Source organism: Lactuca serriola, chromosome 1 (assembly GCF_051521515.1).
Source record: "Lactuca serriola cultivar US96UC23 chromosome 1, Lser_US96UC23_V15, whole genome shotgun sequence".
Lineage (NCBI taxonomy): Eukaryota > Viridiplantae > Streptophyta > Magnoliopsida > Asterales > Asteraceae > Lactuca > Lactuca serriola.
In genome coordinates, this window is record NC_136408.1 from 8,864,356 (window position 1) to 8,879,263 (window position 14,908).

The window sequence follows — 14,908 nt, forward strand, 5'->3', positions numbered from 1 at the left end:
CGACATCTTAATCAAGCTCCAACAGCTTTAACTCTGTTACATGTGTATAGCCCGCATTTCCAGACAAGGCATTTTCGTTGATGTAATAGTCTAGGTTAACCCTTGTAACTCTTTTTGAAGTATTAATGATGAAATATTTGAGTATTATGTGAACTATGTTTATTTTTGTGCTTATTACTTAATTATAAAGATATAATTAATAAAGGATAAAAATAAGCATCAAAATTAAAGTGTGAGATAAGCCCGATATCTTTACATAAAGTTGTAGTGGTCGAAACAAGGATTCTGGGGATATAAAGAACGCCGAAATCCGAGTTATAACGAAGAAGTTATGACTTGTCGAAGTTTCGTGACAGAACCGGCACGACGCTGAATGATGTAAAATATGAATTTAAGATAGAGCGATATCTAACCTTAGTGATCTAAACGAAAGTTGTAGAGTTCGTTAAACCGAGAGCGTGCATAAAAAGAACGCCAAAATCTGACTTCGTATGAGGAAGTTATGATTTTCCGAAGTTTCGACTTAGTGGTATGCAGTCCGAATCCTCGATTTGAGATCGAGTGATTTTTAGCCGAAACAATCTAAATGAGAATCGAATATCTCATCGATAGAAGTGAAACGATAAAAAGATAGGCGAAAATGGACGTCAGATGAAGAAGTTATGAATTTCTAACGGAGTTTTCTTGCCCCGGCCTACTAAAAATAATATATTAATAATACATTAAAATTAAAGTCAAAACTAGCCAATGGAGTCTAAACTAGAGTTGTAGAGTATAATCTCACCTACGCGTGGATATAAAGAACGTCAAAAACGAAGCTCGTATGCGAAAGTTATGAATTTATGAAGTTCGGGGCGTGAACCCCAAGGTTGTGTCGAGCTCACGAGGTGAGCAGATGATGGACGTCTTCCCTTTATTTCTACTTGAACCATGGATATCTTACACAAACATCATCATATTTGTGTTAGATCTTCGAATCTTCAAGTATCAACTAAAGTGTTCTTGAGTTGAACCCTTCCTTTCTTCATCATCCATTCACTGAAACCACACAAGGTGAGTTCATACCCCCACATTTTTATGTTTTTCTTAAGTTTTAAAGGGGGGGGGGGGGGGGGAATACAAGTAAAACACCAACAACTTAATTAAACTCAAACATCAGCTTTCAATAAAAAAGTTAAGGTTCATTCACGAACTGTTTTAGACATCTTAAACTTTTTAGTTTTCAAAACTGTATTAGGTGCAAATAACTCAGGTTTATACCTTTGAGATGACTACTTGCACATGTCCATATGATTTTTCTACTATTTATGGTGATTTTTACAAAACTGGCTATCACTGTAGCTACGAATTCGGACCAGTCAATGAATATTAACGTTTTCACACTAGTTAGAGACTTTTAAAAATCATAATAAAATTTATGGAAAAACTAGACACATTTTCTAAACTCCCAGAGTTTACGGATTTAGTTTTCTACTTCGTATGATTTTTCTGTGATTTTTCTAAGAAAGTGTAGAAATGTTAAAACAACTCAACAACTTATAACTTTCATCACACTTTGTAACATGTTGAGCAAAGCTTAATCTTTGAGGATTTCATATTTTACATGTGTTACTTGTTGTGGTATAATTATATGCTAATTTGTAATAATCCTCCATCATTACCAATACTACAAGGCAATGCATGATAAACATAGTTATGTTTTTGCTATAAATTCGACATACATAGAAAAAGGTTCTTTGACATTACAAAAGTTTTGGATAAACTATAATAAATATAGTTTATGTTTCATATACATTACAAACACTTATGATAAACTATGGTAAGTATAGTTTATGTTTCATATACATTACAAACAATGATGTTAAACTATAATAGGTATAGTTTATGTTTCATTTACCTTTCAAACTCATTACCAAGGGGTTTTCAGTTCATTTCACGTAAATCTGTTAATGAATAAATTTGTGAGACATTCGCTTCATGTTACCTTCAAAGTAACAAAGTCAAATGTAACATCCCAAAATTCAAGACCAAAAATTTCTTTTTAATAAAACATTACTTTAACCAAAGACATCATTCCAAAACATAATCTGAGTATAAGTTTTCAAAACACATGTTTATTATCAAAGTAACATTCCCAGGCTGACTAATCTATGGTGTGTGCCATGCGATCACCCCGAGCTCCTCCCTCCGCTACCGGAAGTACCTGAAAACAAAACTGAAAACCGTAAGCACGAAGCTTAGTGAGTTCCCCACCTTACCACATACCATGCAAAACCATATACTTCACATTCTGGGCCACGCCCGCTATCCTGGGCCTCGCCCTCTACTTCGGGCCTCGCCCGCTATCCTGGTCCCTACCAACCTATCAATGACTGGATTACCGGCTCCCACCGGTAGCTAGTCCCAACACCATCACTGGTCGCTCTCAGCGACTTTCAAAGAAAACCTCGACCACCTATAACTGCTCAATCAATCCCGCCATCCAGGCACTACAAACCTAGGATCCCTGATCCCCTAACTTGACACTAAGGTCCCTACCAGGTCCCACCTGCGCTGCTAGAACTCACGGGCCTCGCCCACGGGTCCCACCCGCCTCTATCCTTCTAGTCTCACTAGTCTAGCCACTCTCGCTCGGGCCTCGCCCACGGGTCTCACCCAACCATACTACTGAGCAACCCTGCTCCCAGGTCTCACCTGCACTGCTAATCTCATACGGGCCTCGCCCACGGGTCTCTCCCAACTTTATCCTGGAGCGGCCTCTCCCAAGGTCTCACCTCTCTAGAGCTATACAGGCAACTCCCTATCATTCTCATCCACTTACCCAATCTTCATCCCTACCTGATCACTAGGAGATAAGGGCCTCGCCCCAACTCCACTAACGGAGCTACTAAGGAATGCTACGGCTTACCCATAGGCTTACATCACCATCCATTGCTGACCTCTAGTGAATGCTACAGCTGCCCTGTAGTCTTACAACACTTCCACTACTGACTGCTAATACGAAGGCACCCACGTGCCATCAGCTTCTCAAGATCCTTATTCCGACTCCCGCGAGTCCTTCAGGCGATCCACAACCTGAATTCTCAACCATAACTAACCATTACCATCACATGCGCTAGCTGATGTGGAGTTTCTCAAACTCCCAACCCTGAAATCCTCAATCCATCAAACGCTGAACTACTTCTCTTCCCTCTCGGAGGTCACGTACTCATTCTGGGTCTGCGTGCTCCTCTCTGGGCACACCCGGAGGATTCTCCCCCACTTCGATCCTGCTTACCCCTTGCTGCTCAATACTCAAAGAGATCCCGATCTTTGCTACCATTCCATAACCCATCTACTGAGGAACCCAAGCCCGCCATAGCTAGGGATTTAGCCAATCCATCACAATCACTGCACCACTCCGAACTAGCGAAACGTACCAAATCCCTCCCAAGCATGCTACAGTTACTGCATCCTTCGAAACCTTCTTCAATAGAGCACATCCCCTAACTACCATACAAATATCCAAGGTATGCAGATGGCATATAACTCGATCACAATCAACCAATCAAAATAAAATACCTTACCGCTAATGATGCAGAACCATAATAATGAAATCATGCACAAATAAAAGAACTGAAAATGGGAAATTGCATACCTGCAACGTCCGGCGTTGCTCGCGTCTCCAAGGTCGTCATCTGAAAAGCCCTGCTCCCTGCCGCAGGTGCCTCTACCCGGCCCTGACGGCCATCTGCGATCCTCAAAGTTGCAGGGGCGGGTGCCATCACCCGTCCTGCCGAAGACAAACTGGGGCACTGGGCCTTCTTGTGGCCCCGCTGGTTGCAAGGAAAACATATCAAGTCTGATCCCTACACGGTGGTAACAATACAATCCCTGCTGAAATGACCAGTCCGACCGCACTTGAAACAGCCAGACTCACCATCGCTACCACTCCTGCACGCGCCCCCGTGCGCCCTGCCACACTTTCCGCACCGACTGCGGTCCTGATGATCCCTTGATCTCGAATCTGATCCCTTGGGCCTTTTGCCCGAACCTAAAGCTACCTGAACCTCGTCCGGCTTCCTCTTCCAGATCCGCTCCAAATCAATTTCCCTCTCTCTAGCCCGAGAAATCATATCTTCCAGTGTCTTACAGCTGGACCTGCTCACGAACTCCCTGATGTCATCCCTCAACATCTCATGGTACCGAGCCTTCTTCATCTCCTCATCCGCGACATACTGCGGTACAAGAAGAGCCCTCTCCCTGAACTTGGCGGTGATCTCCGCCACAGTCTCAGTAGTCTGCGTCAAATCCTGAAACTCTCGTGCCAGCTGCTGCACGTCAATAATCGGCGAAAACTCCGCCCTGAACCTGGCCGAGAAATCGCTCCAAGTCATCGCGTCCAACGCGGCATCATCCCCCAAAGCATGACCAATCTCCTCCCACCAATCCCTCGCTCTGTCCTTCAGAAGACAGGAGGCGAGTCTAACCTTGTCCCCCTCGGGACACTTGCTCGCACGAAAAGCGTTGGCAACATCAGCCAACCATCTGCTGCTAGCAATGGGGTCCCTAGCCCCATGATAGTCTGGTGCCCCGCGGGCTCTGAACTCTCGAAACGTTAAGGTACGCGCGCCCATCAATGCCATCATTTCAGTACGGAAGGCTCCCAGCCTCTCATCCAAAATCTCCAGTATACCCTCCTTGATCGTGCCAAAGATCACAGGAGTCTGAGCTAGAATACTGCGCGTAACCTCAGCTGATATCAACTCTCTCATCCGCTCCTCGAGCTGCTCGGTCCCTGAACCCGAGCCTGATCCCTCTCCGGCGCCTGATCCGCCCGCTGGTCTCTCTCTCAACGTCACCATGTTGAAACATATAACACAATCACTATCAGAAAACTCCTCACTGCTGTGAGACCAAACACACCCCTACTAGGTTCCTGGTCTTGTCTTGGCTTTTCCCAAATTGAGTACGGATCCTCTGCTTTCAGTAGTACGGGCCCATACTACCTTCCACATCTATCCGTACTTTCCTCAAGAATTGCTTCGACTCCACCAGGTCCCTTATCCACTACTACTGCTCCCAGCACTATTTCATCCTAGTCTTACCCTAGGGAAACCTCTGACTCAACTCAACCAGTCCTCAACTGTTGAAGGTCTCCTTGTGATGCCAATTAGCCATCACCTGGATACAATCACATGTGACGAGGATCAGATAATCCTTCGAGTAAAAGACTCGTCCCTACAACGGTTAGACTCAAACGAGAGCTGCGCAATAGGGCCAATTCCAGTACTCTGAGATTATTCAACCCTGATCACATGTGACGTAACGTATCCATCTAATTGCTAACTCCCATCATTCAAAATCCCACAATGCACAAAGCAAGCAGCATTCGGACAAGGGGAAAAATCTAACCACAACATACTCAAGCAATCATATCCACATAGCAAGAATCTGAACTAGCATGCATCACAAACTCATAAACTCAGGCATAACCTAAACAGGCTATCCTACTACTGTCTAATCAGCACTATCATGCAGCTCAAAAGCACAAATAACAGGCACATAAGGCATCATCCCTAGATCCTTAGTCCTATTCTAGCATGCTGTTCTATCAACTGATAATCATAACATAAACTTGTATGGGTATTTTGGGGTACTTACTTGAGCTCGGTTGATTGCATGCACCACACCTCTTTTCTCTTTTCAAAGTTCTTTTCTTTCTGAATTCTTTTTGCTTTTCTAAAAGTGTTCTCTTTCTCAAAACTCTCATTTTACAAAACTATCTTTTCATTTTTGAAAACTTTTATACCAATCCCTCAGTTTGAGTTCAGGCACACCTGAGAGTATGCCCGAAAACCTCAAACCAAGGCTCTGATACCAACTTGTAACATCCCAAAATTCAAGACCAAAAATTTCTTTTTAATAAAACATTACTTTAACCAAAGACATCATTCCAAAACATAATCTGAGTATAAGTTTTCAAAACACATGTTTATTATCAGAGTAACATTCCCAAGCTGACTAATCTATGGTGTGTGCCATGCGATCACCCCGAGCTCCTCCCTCCGCTACCGGAAGTACCTGAAAACAAAACTGAAAACCGTAAGCACGAAGCTTAGTGAGTTCCCCACCTTACCACATACCGTGCAAAACCATATACTTCATATTCTGGGCCACGCCCGCTATCCTGGGCCTCGCCCTCTACTTCGGGCCTCGCCCGCTACAACGGCCACGCCGCTCCAGGCCCCGCCTGGCTTCGAGCCCCGCTCGGATACAGATCTGTTTCACTTAGGCCTCACCCACTAACATATAATAGCACATAAACATATCACATAACATTGCATAAACTAAACATATACTAACAACTCTTGCTCTAAGGCCTCGCCTATCTCTGGGCCCCGCCCGTGTCCTGCTACTGATGAGTCATGGAACCTCGTCCATACTCCTGCTGATAGTGAGATACGGGCCCATCCCACCCTCACTCCTTTCCTAACTTGGGCCTCGCCCCTGCTCTGCTGCTACTGAGATGTGGAACACCATCCACACTCTGCTATTGGTGAGATACGGGACCTCGCCCACACTCACCTCCCTATCAGGCACATACAAGTATCACACAGACAACAAGTATAAACTATCACATAAACCGCTCCTTAGGCGCCCGCCCTCTATCATTGGACCTCGTCCGAATATCATACTAGCATACTGTGCCTAGGGCTAATCCCCGGGTCTTCTACTCATAACTACATGGGCCGGCATTGTGGCCGTAGACCCATTCATACAGAGGGAAACTCACCTGATACTACTGAACTGCTGCTGCTAACCCCTTTGACCGCTACCTGACCACTGAATCCGAACTGCTGCTCCACTAGCTCCCCGAGCTACCAATATCAACATAACACTTAGTCTAACTGACCTTCAAAGGTCAACCAAGTCAACTCTGGTCAAAGTCAACGTCCTGGTCAAAGTCAACCTTCCAGGTCAACCCTACTCGTCGAGTCACCCTACTGACTCGCCGAGTTCATAACTCCAGAGTCCCTCCACTCGCGACTCTACTCGCCGAGTCAGCCCCTGACTCGCCGAGTCTACTGATTCCCGATTCCTGTCCTGTCCAACTCACTGAGTCCTGGCTCGACTCGCTGACTCGAGACTTAACTCGAAGGGTTTGGGACCACGCGATCTGACTCGCCGAGTCTAAGAACAGACTCGCCGAGCACACGGCAATCTTCATCCAACTCGCCGAGTTCATGCCCATCTTCATCCGACTCGACGAGCTGTTCATCCCACTCGTCGAGTTCCTCCTCATCTTCAAGCTACTCGCCGAGTCCACTCGAAGGACTCGCCGAGTCCAATAAGATCCACTTACATGCAGAGGACTTACGAGTCATGCATGAACTCCAAACTGTAGATCTACCCTTCCCAAGCCTATTCCCCACGTAAAGTTGCAAACTTTACGTGTAGAGAGGGAGATCTAGGCAAAATGCATCAATAACTAGGGTTTAAGACCAAGAGGCTCCAAAATCCACCCAAGGGCTGATACTTAACGGGATTCTAAACCAACACAAGCATGGATCTGAGGTAGCAACCTCAGATCTGGACCTCAAGCTTGAAATTGATCTTAGGCATGGCTTAAAAGCCCCAAAACTCATAACCAAAGAAGATCTAAAGGAGGGAAACAAATTGATACCTTCAAATGCTCTGAAATGTTCCCCAAACTTTAGATCCAAAGCCACTCCTTGATGCTTCAAAGATTCCCACTTCTTCTTCTTCTAAATCACTCAAAAATGGCCAAAAGCATGAATCATCACAATGGGGGCTTAGGGTGCGGCGTTCTGGGTGTGAGAGGCAGTAAAGGAGCCCTAGGAAGAAGATTGAGACGTTTAAATAGGCTCCAAGCCCCGGATTTAGGGTTTTCCTCGCAAAGACCAGACTCGCCGAGTCCACTTGGCCAACTCGCCGAGTTGGTCACTTACTCCTCGACCCGGATCCCGCTCCGACTCGTCGAGTCCTTCCTTGGACTCGCCGAGTCCCTCCTAAATTTAGGGTTTCCTTTACTTTCTTGGCTTTCAAAATCTTGGGTGTTACATCAAAAGTCTTCTAAATTATAACCAGAGTCTCTTGTAGGGAGAGCTTGATAGTTGTATATAGATCTATATTGGATCTGACAAACCCACACCTAAGTTGCATGCAACAGCTAGACCGGCAGGTCTGGGGTGACAAGTGTCATTTAACTTGCGACGCCTGAAGAACGTTGTATTAAGAGGTCGTCTGAGTCATAGTATGGTTATAATAACTCACATGGGGTATTAACAAAACATAAGATTTACGGGTTTTACTTCAAAAAAACTAAACGAGTTTATGTTGATTTAAACTTGCATAAATTACTTTAAGTATGGAAAAATACTTGTACATTTCGGTCCTGAATTTTAAGATTACAATGCATTTTATAAGAGAAATATTGGATTTTTCTTGAACAAACATCACTTTTACAAAGAAAAGGATTTTAACATCACCTTCAAAAGTTTATGAACTCACCAACTTAATTGTTGACACTCTTTCAAAACTACTTGTATTCTCAGGAAATCAGTAAACAGGTAATCGGTCGCTTTTGAGGATGGGATGCTAAGACGTCAAACATTGTATTTTGTCAACATAATGTAATTGATTCAGAAACATGTAAACATATACTTTGATGTAACTTTTTCAATTATATTTATGTTGGTTGTCTCTACTTTGAGCACTATTATATTCGTTTACATGAAGTCCTCCACCCCTGGACGTTTCCGCCATCCTAGGTTTGGGGTGTGACATCTTTCATCTCCTATAGAAGCCTCTCTATAGCTTCCATAGTAATTGGTTGGGGATTCCCTCTCGGCATGGAAGTCCCTTCACCCTTTTGCGGATAAACATTGCTTCTAGTACGAACCATTACTGAAAACATAAACCACTAGCATGAATACACTAATTCATGCAATATATAACAAATAAAAATCACATAAATATTAAAGCTAATGATTCTAAACACTCTTGTTCTTTCTTTATCTCACACAGTTTAATTCTAGGTAGGGACAATCCAACCTAATTTTCTCAAACTATGACTTTGATACCAATTGTAACGACCCATAATTTTCACAACATTTTTAACAAAGATTTTCTGGAAAATATTAGAGTATTTAACATCATTTATAAACCAAGATTTTCAAAAAAGACTTCCAAAGTATATCCAGAAACAAGTATTGTCGTATCAACCATATCTTAACCACGGTCAAAACAACAACAAATAAAACATAAAACAAATGGGAAAATGCTACTGTAGCACAATTAACTTTTGGGTTTGGTTGGATTTGACCAGCTATGTTATTTTTTTTGCACAATAGACCATTAATGTTTTACTGTAAGTGTCAATTACACTAGTGTGACCGATTTTAGAAGGTTTCCTAGTTTCACATCCTACCGGCATCAAGTGTGTAGGGGAAGCTAATTGGAAACTGCCACGTTTTTTCCACGTCAACTCCCCCATATACAAAAAACTTAAAACCCGTAAATGGAACACCCTCACCTCCAATCTTTCCTTTATCGTGTAAGATTTTCTCGAGCACAGATCCAAAGCAATGTCACGATCCTCGATCTATTCTTCCAGAAACCCTCCCATCCAGATTGGTAACTTTAGGGAGTCAAATGAGCTGAAGACTTATGGGTGTGACAAGTTGGCGAAGGAACATACGAGCTGGAAATATCACAACCTGGGAAGGCGATTCTGGAACTGTCGTAACAGTTTGGTAAGCTCTTATGGTCGCGATTTATTGTAATATTCAATAATCATATGATTTGTAGAATTTATGAAGTTTAGATAAACCTAAGAAAACCCTAATAGTGTAATCTCGTTGAGTTTTGTGAAAATGTTAAAAGGAATGATTTGTTTGTAGCATTTATCTAGTGTATATAACTCTAAGATCTCATATGATTTGACACTAGTGTATATTTCAGACAACATTAAAAATTTGTGATTACTTCTTCTAGAAAGGCGATGAACTTCCTGAGGGGTACTATAAAAACCTTATCATAACATTAAAGCAGTAGGTAGAATCAAAGGAGGACTTGGTTGAACTGGTCAGCCTTATGAAGAAGGTTGTGGATTTGGAGTTTCTAGTTTCAAAAGAAAAGTCAGTTGTTGACAAGCTTGAGAAGAAGGTAACAAAGGAGAAGGATATTATGACGATGCTTAACAACAAACTGGATGCTTCCATGCAACAAAATTGCATGTGTGGAAGTTCTGGTTGTGATCATTCTATTGATTGTTGCACTTTGGTGCTTTAAGTAGAAGGGAATATTGAATTATGTGGGGGTGGTGTGTTTGGGTATATGTATTTGTCTTTTGGTTGTTGATGTAATTGGCTTTTGGTGTTTATGTACTAGTGTTGTCACAGCCATAGTATGTTGGTTCTAGATTCCAACATTTAGCAGCTTATTTTGGAAGCTACCAAGACCCATGTGTATGGGCATTTTTGTATTGTTACCTAATCTAACGGCAAATACTTCTTTATTTAATAAGTGTCATGGATCAAGTATACTGATAAATTTTTGTGTGGACCACTATCTTTTTGTCAACTGTGGACCACTATCTCTTTATTACCTAATCGTCGGCTTGTCAACCCACAAGTCTTCAGCTCATTTGACTCCCTAAAGTTACCGATCTGGATGGAAGGGTTTCTGGAAGAAGAGATCAAGGATCGTGGCATTGCTTTGGATCTGTGCTCGAGAAAATCTTACACGATAATGGAAAGATTGAAGGTGAGGGTGTTCCATTTACGAGTTTTAATTTTTTTTTATAAGGGGGGAGTTAACGTGGAGTCAACGTGGAACAAACATGGTTGTTTCCAATTAGCTCCCCTTACATGTCGGATGCCAGGTAGGATGTGAAACTGGGAAACCTTCTAAAATCAGTCAAACTGATGTAACTGACAGCTACAGTAAAACATTAATGGTCTATTCTACAAAAAAAATAACATAATTGGTTAAATAGGATCAAACCCAAAAGTTAATTGTGCTACAATAGCATTTTCCTAAAACAAAAACCCATTCCATGTTCTTGATGCTTCTAAGTCCACGCTATCTAAGGCTTGCTAGATGAACGTGAAATACATCGAAACAACATATACCAAACAACAAGTCCGGTGAGTTATAAAATACAATAACATACATAAAATAATTTCTTATTTCACATACTTCCCATATCTAACTAGTCACGTAAGTGGCTATGCATCTCTACTCTTATCAGTAAGTAGTTAACCAATCCTTGTCATCTCTACAGTTTCCATGAAAAATATCTAGATAAGCTTCCTTCTTGGATCCCTATCTTTTATTCCATGCATACATTTGCGCATAATATCATAACAAATATAACATTCACATGATCTTATTTGGCCAAAACATTAACATAACACATTATATCCAACATGTCATTATCTGATAAAGATGTAATATACTTTCACATATTCATCTACTCAAACTTTAACATCAAATCTATATCACAAAATCATGCTCTAAAGGAAATCATAATTCACCATTTTGAAGAGAAAAGCAATTTACTTCCAAACTTCTTCAAAGCTTCCTTTGGAAAACTTTAACTCCTAATTGGCCACAACTTATATCTTTACCCAATATTTTTATAGGTATAAAATACATATACAGTTTAAATCAAATAAAACATGTATATTTTGTTCATTTAGTATAGATATCAAGAACATAGATAATATGCACACATAGCACGTAACTTATATTAAATACTTCATATCTATGTGTAAGATGAAAGTAACTATGCACTCACATGTTAAGGTGACAAATCGAAATTCGGGCAGCGCTTCGCTTCTAACAATTTTCTTTTCCTTCGACGAAACCTAGTATAATCATCGCTAAGTTTTAGTCTAATATTTATTGCGACTAATTATTAGTCTAGAATCATCATTAACTCAAAGTCTACTTTCATGATCTATCAAGTAAAGAACAACCAGGTAGGATCATATTGGAGGTAGGGTCTGTATGGTATACAAAGTATACTGTTTGGAAATCCCATTTTAAACGCCTCACTAAATCACAACCTAGACATCATCCTCGTAAGTAGATAAATCAGTATAACGACTTGGAATCACTGATAAATCTTTTTTATAGGTTCATAATAACGGTAATGAACTTAAACATAAGTTATACTTAAAATAGGGTAAGCATAACTCACTTACAAGGGGGTTTAGCGAGGAATCGGGCTCTACATGGACATAATTTCTGAGCCGAAAACTCTTCTTCTCGGAGCCTTATAGCGCTCCGGGACTCGCTACTAACTCCTAAGAAGGACTAGAGAAAATCCTTGAGGCTTTGGGGAGGTTTGGGAGAGAAGTTGAGAGAAGGTGTGTGGAAATGAGGTGATTTGCGCCTCTATTTATAGGCTGGAAATCAAGAAACACGGCGTGTTACTTAGCCCAACACTCGTGTTGAGGTGCCAGGTGTCACCATTTGATGGCAAGGCGCGGGGAGGAAGCTGTAGCTGAGATGGTACCACGTGTCACCTCCGAAACTTAACCCCAAAATTATTTATCTGTTAAATTCTGTAACTTTCACATACGAGCTCCCTTTTTGACGTTATTTATATCCACGCGTAGGTAGCAACGTGATCTATAACTTTCGTTTAGACTCCGTCAGCTATTTTGACTTTATTTTTAAAGTTATATTTTAACAGGCTTAGACAGTCAAAGTCCGTTAAAATTCATAACTTTGTCATCCGACGTCCGTTTTCAACTGTCTTTATATCTTTGGGTTCCTATTAATGAGATCTTCAATTCTTATTTAGGTTTTGTATGCTAAAAATCGATCGATCTAAAATTCGATTTTCGGGTTGTGTACTGCTACGTTCTCGATTTAACGTATACTATGACTTTCATTTAGATCTACAAGGCTAAAAATTAGTTTTTCAAGAATTCACTTTTGACGTTACGCGGCGTCGTGTCGGTTTTGTCATAAAACTTCGACGGGTCATAACTTCTTCGTTATAAGTCGGATTTCAACATTTTTTATATGTACGGAATCCTTGTGTCATATACTATACTTTGGTTAAGATTAATATGCTAAATAATCTTCTATCAAAAATTCATTTTTCACGCTTATTATCTCTAAATTGACTAACCCGAATCTGCAGGCGTTACAATTAAGCTCCCTTAAACATGTATTGAAAAAATTAAGATGTTAATAGAGATTTTAGCCAAAAATCTCATAGTTTAGGTCAAACTTTGCTTTGAAACTTTTTGTCAAATAACTTGTCAAACTACTCAAATTTAACATCTCAACACTTAATCTATCATGTTCTTTAACACCTACATACCATTTCATGATTTTACCAAAACTAACATGGATTCAACCATGGAATCTCCATAAAAACTTTGTATTAAGATCATAAACACTTGATTACACATTAATAACAAGCTATCTAGGAGTAATATTGCACATCCAACTCAAACCCCAAAACACTATTAAAGCCTTAAAAGCTGGAAATAATAAGAAGAAGAAGCTACCCATAGAAGTTGATGAAGATCAATCCTTGCTATCTTCTCTCTTGATCGCCACCCAAACTTTCCTTCTTCCTCTAAATCTTTAGAGATTTCCTCTCTAAGGTTTGGGAGTGTTTTGTGTAATAATGATTCCTAACCGATCTATAACTTGCTCTTCAAACTACGTCGCAATAAGCCTCTTACAAAGTCGTGGTACCTTAAGTGAACACGTGATCCCTCCAATTCATGCCACGCCAACAATTCCATAATGACATCCTACTTTCGCCACCACGCCACAGTACAAATATATCACGTTGCGGTGCAAAGTACATTACCCTCAACTTACGTCAAAAACTTACCCAAATCACCGCCTCAGCCACCACGTCGTGGCACCATGTCCACTGCACTGTGGTGAAGCTGTAATCATGTTTTCCATCTCTTTTTAAGGCATTTATTTAGCCATTTCTTACACCTATCAAATTCAACTCATTCTCTATACACAATACCATATTTCCATTACTTCAAACATCTAAGGAATACAAAAAAAGGAATTTAATTTCATTCTACAATTCAAATATTGTCACAAAGACCAAAATGCCCTTAAACACCAAAATTACAATCTCAATACTTATAACAAAAATTCTAGGTTCTTACAATAATGATCCTAAAATGCCTCATAAGTCACAAGAAATCCATATTTTTCTAGCGGTTGAGACACTCTACTAGATCTATGAACTTTTTGTGTTTTTCATGATGCATTTGAAACCATTTCTAGGGACTCATCGAGCATATTTATAATTTCTTTTTAAAGGTATTGTATTTTATGGTTCTATAATTAAATTAAGATATATGATGCTCCTACTTGCTTCTTGTAACAAGACATTTGTCTCTAGAAACTTTGTGCTCCAAGAGATAAATGCTTCTTGACGGTGTTGTAGTTGTATTATTCCATTGTTTCCTTTCGGTACCCCGCAAAAATAAAACTTTTTGGTCCCGGAATTATACTTTTTAGAACCATATCAAGAATGTATGCAACATAATCCAAGTCATAACCTCAAAAGGTTAATAGAATAGTAGTTAGACTCATCATATATCGGACGATATGAAGTAAGGTACAATTCCTTTGCCAGAACACTCCGTTAAGTTGTGGTGTTCTAGATAAAGTGAATTGCGAGATAATACCACAATTCATTAGATGGTCTAGGAAGTCTAACCTCATGTACTCACAACACAATTAGGTCGAATGTATTGTATGATATTATCGTGTTAATGTTCTACTTTATTTTGAAAATCTTTGAATATTTTCAAAAGTTTCATGATATTTCCTAAACAAGTAGACATAACCATATCTATTAAAGTCATCAATAATGAAAATGAAGTAATTGTATCCATCT